Here is a 7,474-nt window from a genome sequence, read left to right on the forward strand (position 1 = left end):
GGGGAGGGAGGGAGGGGGAAGGAGGAAGGAGAGGGAGGGAGAGAGGAGGGGGGGGGAAGGGGGGATGGGAGAAGAGAAAGGGATAATGAATGAAGAGGGATTGTAGCTTCAGCCAAATTGGCCCAGCGATGCATCAGTGTCACATGGGACTGCAGGAACATGTAGAGACCCTATTAGTCCTGATGGTTACAGCTAGTTATGACTATCCACTGTTACATTGTAATAAACATTTGATATTGTATATATAGAGCCCGGGGGGGGGGGGGGGGGGGGGGCTGGTGGAGGTAGAAATCAGAGGACAGTCTCATTGTAATGCATGGAACGGAATAAGGAATCATTCCTCATTCCATTCCATGCACACATGTTTTATACCATTCCTAATTCTATTCTGTGTATTACATTGAGCCCGTCCTTCGATTTCTACCTCCACCAGCCTCCCCTGGCTGAGCTTAGAGTAGCAGCAGAGAGGATGTGTGCCATGCTGATCAGGTGGGACAGAGAACAGAGGCTGCTGGGAAGGTGTAGGGGTCAACCAGACGGTGTGAGGTCCAGGCAAGCCTGGAAGTTTCCATTAGAGGCCATTAGAGGAGGTGACGGTAACAGAGGATGTTAAGTTAGTGTGTCGTCTGTATCGGATGTCTGGGGATGAAAACACAGCTCCTGGTGACCCTCCCCAGGGCATGTTCTCACAACCACTATTTCATTTGTGACAACCCCTGTCCCCCCCCCCCCCTCCAATCCCCCCACCCCTCCCCCTCATGTCCTGCCCCCCCCTTCTCTCTCTCCTGCCCCCCCTCTCCTGCCCCCCCCCCCTTCCTCTCTCTTGCCTCCCCCTGTCCTGCCCCCACTCTCTTGGCCAGCACTCCTCCCCCACTAATGGAGAGCACCTCTGCTCTGTTGGAAGGAACAACAGCTTGTTTTAAATGAGAAAGACTCCCTCCCTGTGTGTGTGTGTGTGTGTGTGTGTGTGTGTGTGTGTGTGTGTGTGTGTGTGTGTGTCAGATGGCTCTTCCCTAGGGCAAAGTCCTCTGCTCTCTGCCTCGTCACATGGTTCACCCCCTCTGTGTGTCTGTGTGTGTGTGTGTGTGTGTGTGTGTGTGTGTGTGTGTGCGTGTGCGTGTGTGTGTGTGTGTGTGTGTGTATGTGTTCCTGTGCGCACATGTGTGTGTGCATGTTCCCTGCACCCGCTGAAACTGGCTTGTTCTCCAGGACTGCTGCTGCTTAGTCAATCTCCATAATCTCCTGGGCCACACCCACCTCCCTGTCCCGCCTCATTGTCATAACAATGTCATATAACGGCAGCGAGAGACACCACACCCTGAACACACACACACACACACACACACTCTGACTCACTGTGTCCAAGAAGACTTAATTTAGCTGTCAGAGATTCAGTCCATTTGGGGGGTTTTGTTTGTGTTTTAGGAGTGAATGAGGTCTATAAAGGGAAGAGGACCTATCATGTTTCAGAGACAAGGTCCACATCACCTATACAGTATCTGTGTTTGTGTTATGTGACTGATGTCTGTGGAATAAATGAACAACGCGTCAATTATCACAATATATTACATACATACTGTATTTTAATGTATGAATGTCTGTAGTTAAAGTCTCACATAATCAGTGTGTCAGAATGTGTCTTACCTGTATTACCTGAGTAGCGCTACAGGTGTCTAGAAGTCAACAGATATGAAGTGACTCATATCTTGAGCTTATGGACAAAAGGAGTGAGGTCTGTTTAACCAATCACACACTAGTGTCATAATCGACCTATAGTCTGCTGTCTGTCCCGCCCCCTCTGTCACAGCAAGGGGCTTGATTAGAGGAACTCACTGTCAGTTAAATGTATTCAGACAAATGGAGCTTTATGGAGAATACTTCTTTATTATTAAAACCATAAAGCTTTGGTGCTTCAGCCCTTCATGGCGTTACAGAGACTTGTAAGTCGCTTTGGATAAAAGCATTTGCTAATTGACTTCAATGTAAAATAAGTAGACGAGAGACAGAGACAGGTGTGAATCCAGGTGTGAATCAAGGTGTGAATCCAGGTGTGAATCCAGGTGTGAATCAGGTTGATGATCGTCTTAGCCACCTCCGTGCTTCTGGAGGGTTCTCTCACTACAGGAGGGAGACCTGTGGACTTTACCCAGCCCCCACCCGACACACACATGCACACACCCTACACACACAGACACACACACACCCTACACACACAGACACACATGCACACACACCCTACACGCACGCACGGACGCACACACACCCTACACACATGCACACACACACACACCCTACACACACAGACACCCTACACCCACACCCACACACACACACACACACACACACACACACACACACACACACACACACACACACACCTCCTCCCTCCACCGGGCCAAACTGTTATTGACAGTCAGCAGCTCTCCAGGAATGCTCCTGTTCTGGCCAGAACAGCAAAGTCACTGCAATGGAATGCAGAGTGAATCCAGGGAGGGGGGAGTACACACACACACACACACACACACACACACACACACACACACACACACACACACACACACACACACACACAGAGCCATGACATTGCATTGTGCAATCCTTTGTGTGCTAATTTGGTTGTCAGTACATAATTGCAGCATTGATTGTCTCAGGAACAAACATAGTGTTTGTGTTGTCTCGTGTACTCGGAGAAGACTAGGAGAAGAGAGTGGTTCATGCTGTATTCAGCAGGTGTAATAATAATACATATATCATCTGTTTGATGAACGAGTTAAGTTGAGATGATGAGATGTTCCTGCTGGTTGGTGGGCGTCCTCCTCCTCCTCTCCTCCTCCTCCTCCCCCCCCTCTCCCTCCTACTCTTCCTCCTCCTCCCCCTCTTCCTCCTCCTCCCCCTTTTCTTCCTCCTCCTCCTCCTCCTCCTCCTCCCCCTCCTCCTCCTCCTCCTCAGGGATCAGGAGATCATGTCCTTTGTTACCCTGTGCAGCTGAGGGTGTAATTGTTGCACCATAGCTCAGCATGCTCTCATCACCCTACACACGCACACTCACACACACACACACACTCACACACACACGCACACTCACACACACACGCACACGCACACTCACACATGCACTCACAAGCACATGCACACATTCAATAGCACTGGGTTTCTGCCCATTTCACAGGATAACATGTGTGTGTGTGTGTGCATGTGTGTGCGTGTGCGTGCTGTTCTGACAGTGGTAAATGACTGCAGCAGGTTGTGGTGGAGGCGGTGCGGCAGGTTGAAGGAGGTGGTGTGTGTGTGTGTGTGTGTGTGTGTGTGTGTACTTGTGTCGATGGAAGGGGGGAGAATATGCACACAAAAAAAAGCTTCTGTTTCCAGGGCAACAGGGATCTGCAGATCACAGGCGAGTCGGTGGCAGACAGACCCCATGCACCAATCTGTCTGCTGCACCTCCAACACACAGACACACTCCGCTGACAACCGATCACACACACACACACACACACACACACACATACACACGCTCCTGTCCTGTTTCTGTTGTCGTTGGTTCTTACCTACGGTTCCCATAATTCACACAGTGTATTCTCACCAGGATCATATGAATCACTGGTCGTTATTTGACGGATTGATGGATTTATAAAAGTTATATTTCCATCTGAAATGTCGGCTGTAATGATGGCTCTGCTTTTAACAGTGAGAATTAGAAGTCAGGAACAGAGGGATGAAACAGGAATAATATCAGGGATTTGAGCGCCAGGTCAGTGATGTGAGTGTCTAGATGAACCCTCACAGCTCTGGTGGACGGATCAGTGATGTGGAGAGACAGGACAGCTCTCAGTGGTTCCTCTGACAGTGACAAAAGCATCTTCAAGTGTTTTTCTCTCGTCGTGTGAATAAAATCACTCCTTTGTGATCATCTCAGCCATCCTCCTCAGATCCCTGTGCACCGAGATCAGCTGACCTGTTTTTCCCAGTGTGCCACAGAGACAGAGAGCGAGAGATAGAGAGAGAGAGAAAGGGGAGGAGAGAGAGAGACAAGGGGGGGGGGGAGAGAGAACAGGCTGAATAGCTGCCCTGAAGCACTTGGGCTGAAGAATGCTATACTTGGCACTAAACTGTGAGGAGGGCTCATCAACCTCAGATCTATTGTTCTCTATCGCTCTCTCCCCCTCCCTCTCCCTCTCTCTCTCCCTCTCTGCAGCCTATCCCCAGGGCTCAGTGTATCTCCTAGCTAATTCCCATGGAATGCTGTAACTGTGGCTGAGGTTGGAGAGATGTGGAAGAGGGAGGGAGGGGAGGAGGAGGAGGAGAGAAACACAAGGAGGAGGAGAGGAACTAGAGGGTTCCACACCACATCCTGATGTCTAGAAGGTTGAGAGCGCTCTAGAAGGTTCTCGTCTAGAAGGTTGAGAGCGCTCTAGAAGGTTCTAGTCTAGAAGGTTGAGAGCGCTCTAGAAGGTTCTAGTCTAGAAGGTTGAGAGCGCTCCGGAACGTTTTAGTTCTAACTCATTGCGACCACACATCTATTGTGTTTGTGATGTCATAAAGGTTTTGGAACAAATGTCCATGGTGGAGTAACCCTCGTACATTCTTGTTCATGTTCAACTGTTCATTGAAGAGATGTTCCCTAGGACTGGTGGTCTGGTATGGCTCGGTAGATTAGGCCAGCAGAACCAACTGGATCTGAAACCAGACCGGGTCGCCCCACGGTCCACATCCAGGCTGAGTCCCTCCGTCTCAGGGCAGAGAGAGAGAGCGGTCAGTAAATCCAGGCTATCATGTCCCGTCTCTACGCTTCGGTATCATTATAATCCCTCCCAGAAACAGAAGCCAACGGTAACTTAATATTCTCTCCTGGCATGATTCACGGAGAGCACCTGAACACCCCATTATTACCTTGTGGGCTTTATTGTTGACAGAGGTAGCAGTGAATCAGCCAGTAATTACCCTGCTGCAGCCCCAGACCTGGGACTCCGTAATGAGCCTCCCAGTCCCCAGTGAGTCCCCCGGAGAGGAGAACATCTCCACTGCAGGACAACAACAAATATTGATCAGAGTCCTCCAGACCTTGAGTAAACTTGGGGGGGGGGGGGGGGGGGGGGGCAGTGATGGCCAGGATGATCCTTCATCCAGTAAAAACAACCTATTTGCAGCAGGAAGTTGAGACTAGTTGGCTACTGCACAGAATCTGTCGTTTCCGCAATCATAAGGTCAAGGTATAACCACTTCCTTACCCCCCCCCCCCCCACACACACACACACACAACCTATGAGATGTCATACAGAGTATCATACATAGTATCACACAGAGTCATACAAAGATTTAGCAGGTCAAATCTAGGTAGTGTGACTGATATGGGTCTTCTGTTCACCTGTCTGCATGGGAAATACGCTAATGATGATGAGGAAGATGAAGAAGACTATCAATATAATTACTGATAATAATAATAATAATAATAATAATAATAATAACAACAACATTAACATCAGTAATAGTGGCCTAATCAATATCATTATAGGTGACACTGACAACCTGATCCAGTCTCTAGTGGAACCTAAATCCTTGTTCTCATGAATAACTTACAGCAGCCCATTGTGCAACAGAGGGAGGCTGCCTGTTAGCTAGCTGAACTGTGGAGGCTACGGCTAATCCACCGGAGTTAGCGGAGCAGAGCGGAGCCTGGCAGACAAGTGCAGCTCTCCGCCTCTATACGGCAGCCACACCGGACAGCTACCGACGGTATCGGAGCAAAGCGGCGAAGGCAGTGTTCTCCGGTGAGATAGCAAGCTATGCGACGGGTGATGCTACATGCTCGTAGCTAAATTAGCGTCAGTTATAACGCTGTGCTGGTGCAGGGAGCCGCGGAAGGTTGCTGCTGCTAGGTGGCTAGTTAGCCGATCAAGAAGTTTCCTGGATTGATCAGGCAGCCTGGGCAATATTTCGACATCTATCTGGCCAAGTCCTGCTAACTTCTCCTGCCCGGTCCGTGCTATTGATCCTACGAGAGACGGGTGGAGATTCGTGTGAATATCGGTGTGTTTTGCACGCTCCCGTCGTGGATATCGGACCGTAAAGCTACGCGGAGCGACCCGGGGCAGTTTGAGGTTGAAGGTAAGCCAGTGGCAGTCATCTCATCATTCCATTGTCACCCCTATAGCCCCTCTCTCGGCCAGCCACTGTCCCTGGCCAAGATTCTAGAACCGGGCTAAACAATGCGGATCGAACGCAGTGATTTAGCTGTTCTAGAACGTCTTTTGCACGCTAGAACGGTGTCGGTGGTGAATGTACATCTTTATTCGTACGGCAGATTCGCATTCGCACATCGGCATTTTGGCACCGAGGACAGTTAGTTTGCTAGAGCGGAGTTGCTCGCTAGCAGAAGGCACGGCAGTTAGCATTGCTATTAGCTGGAACTCTTTGGTTTCGGTGGCTATTACAAGGAATTCAAAATGTCTTCCTTTGACATTTTTTTTCCCATTGTGGTTTAAACACACGTTCCCGTGCGACGGCTCGCCTGCACGTCGTTGCTGTTCGAGCGGGGACTAGCTAGATATATTAGGTCAGAATTTGCAATTATAGCACCGGGGATGTTATCTTGTTGGTTTATCAAAAGACATTGTTTTCTCTGAGCTGAAGCACACAGAAGCAGCTTGAACATGCCTGCCTGCTGGCCAGGAGACTACCCAGGGTCGGGGACCAAGAGCTGGGTACAACTGAAGACATGCAGCCAGTTAGGGTGATGTGAATTTAGGTTTATTATTTACTATATGGTTATATTGTTGTGAGTTTACTTTTAATTGGAATATAATTTTGAGTATTCTAAACACAACTGGGTGGTCCTGATATTGTTGCAGATTCCTAGAACCATTTGGAAAAAAAACACAGATTTAGAGTTATGTTTAATTATATTTCTATAGAATGGAGCAGAATAACTTTATTATAGAATAACTTTATTATTCAGGAGTGGAATCCTGATTAGACAGTACAGTATAATAAATAAATACAGTCATATAGCACACAGCACATGACCAACATACTGGAAAGCAGAGGCAAAGTCCAAAGTATCAAGTGCTGGTTTTAAAAGCTGTATTATTGATGCTGGTACAAGACTGTTCCCTCGGTCTAGAGAGGGAGAAGACATCTGAAGTGAAGTGGTCGTCTAGGGTACTAGGTATACACCAGGGTAGGCTGGCGGAGGTAGAAATCGGAGGACAGGCTCATTGTAATGCATGGAACGGAATGAGGAATGGTATCATGCTTGATACCATTCCTCATTCCATTCCATGCACACGTGTTTGATACCATTCCTAATTCCGTTCCATGCATTACAATGAGCCCGTCCTCCGATTTCTACCTCCACCAGCCTCCCCTGGTCTATATTTGTACCCGGGATCCTCCCGTGAGGAGGTCCTCCGTGAGTGTGAGAGAGGACTAGTGAATTATTGATACAGTAAACGTGCCTCATTCAGAAAAGTGTTTT

The 7,474-nt window shown here is 48.7% G+C and overlaps 1 protein-coding gene across 2 annotated transcripts in view; it reads left to right on the forward strand.

The window, feature by feature from the left end:
* The first annotated feature begins 5,656 nt into the window (after window positions 1-5,656).
* Window positions 5,657-7,474, forward strand: part of LOC310806500 (zinc finger MIZ domain-containing protein 2-like) — a 25,680-nt gene continuing 23,862 nt past the window's right edge. For both annotated transcript variants that reach the window (XM_083672616.1, XM_083672617.1), the window contains exon 1: window positions 5,657-6,105. The gene's annotated coding sequence lies outside the window, so the exon portion shown is untranslated. The remainder of the gene's footprint in view (window positions 6,106-7,474) is intronic.

The sequence above is a fragment of the Argentina silus genome (genome assembly GCF_951799395.1).
Source record: "Argentina silus genome assembly, chromosome: 7".
In the NCBI taxonomy this organism is placed as follows: Eukaryota; Metazoa; Chordata; class Actinopteri; order Argentiniformes; family Argentinidae; genus Argentina; species Argentina silus.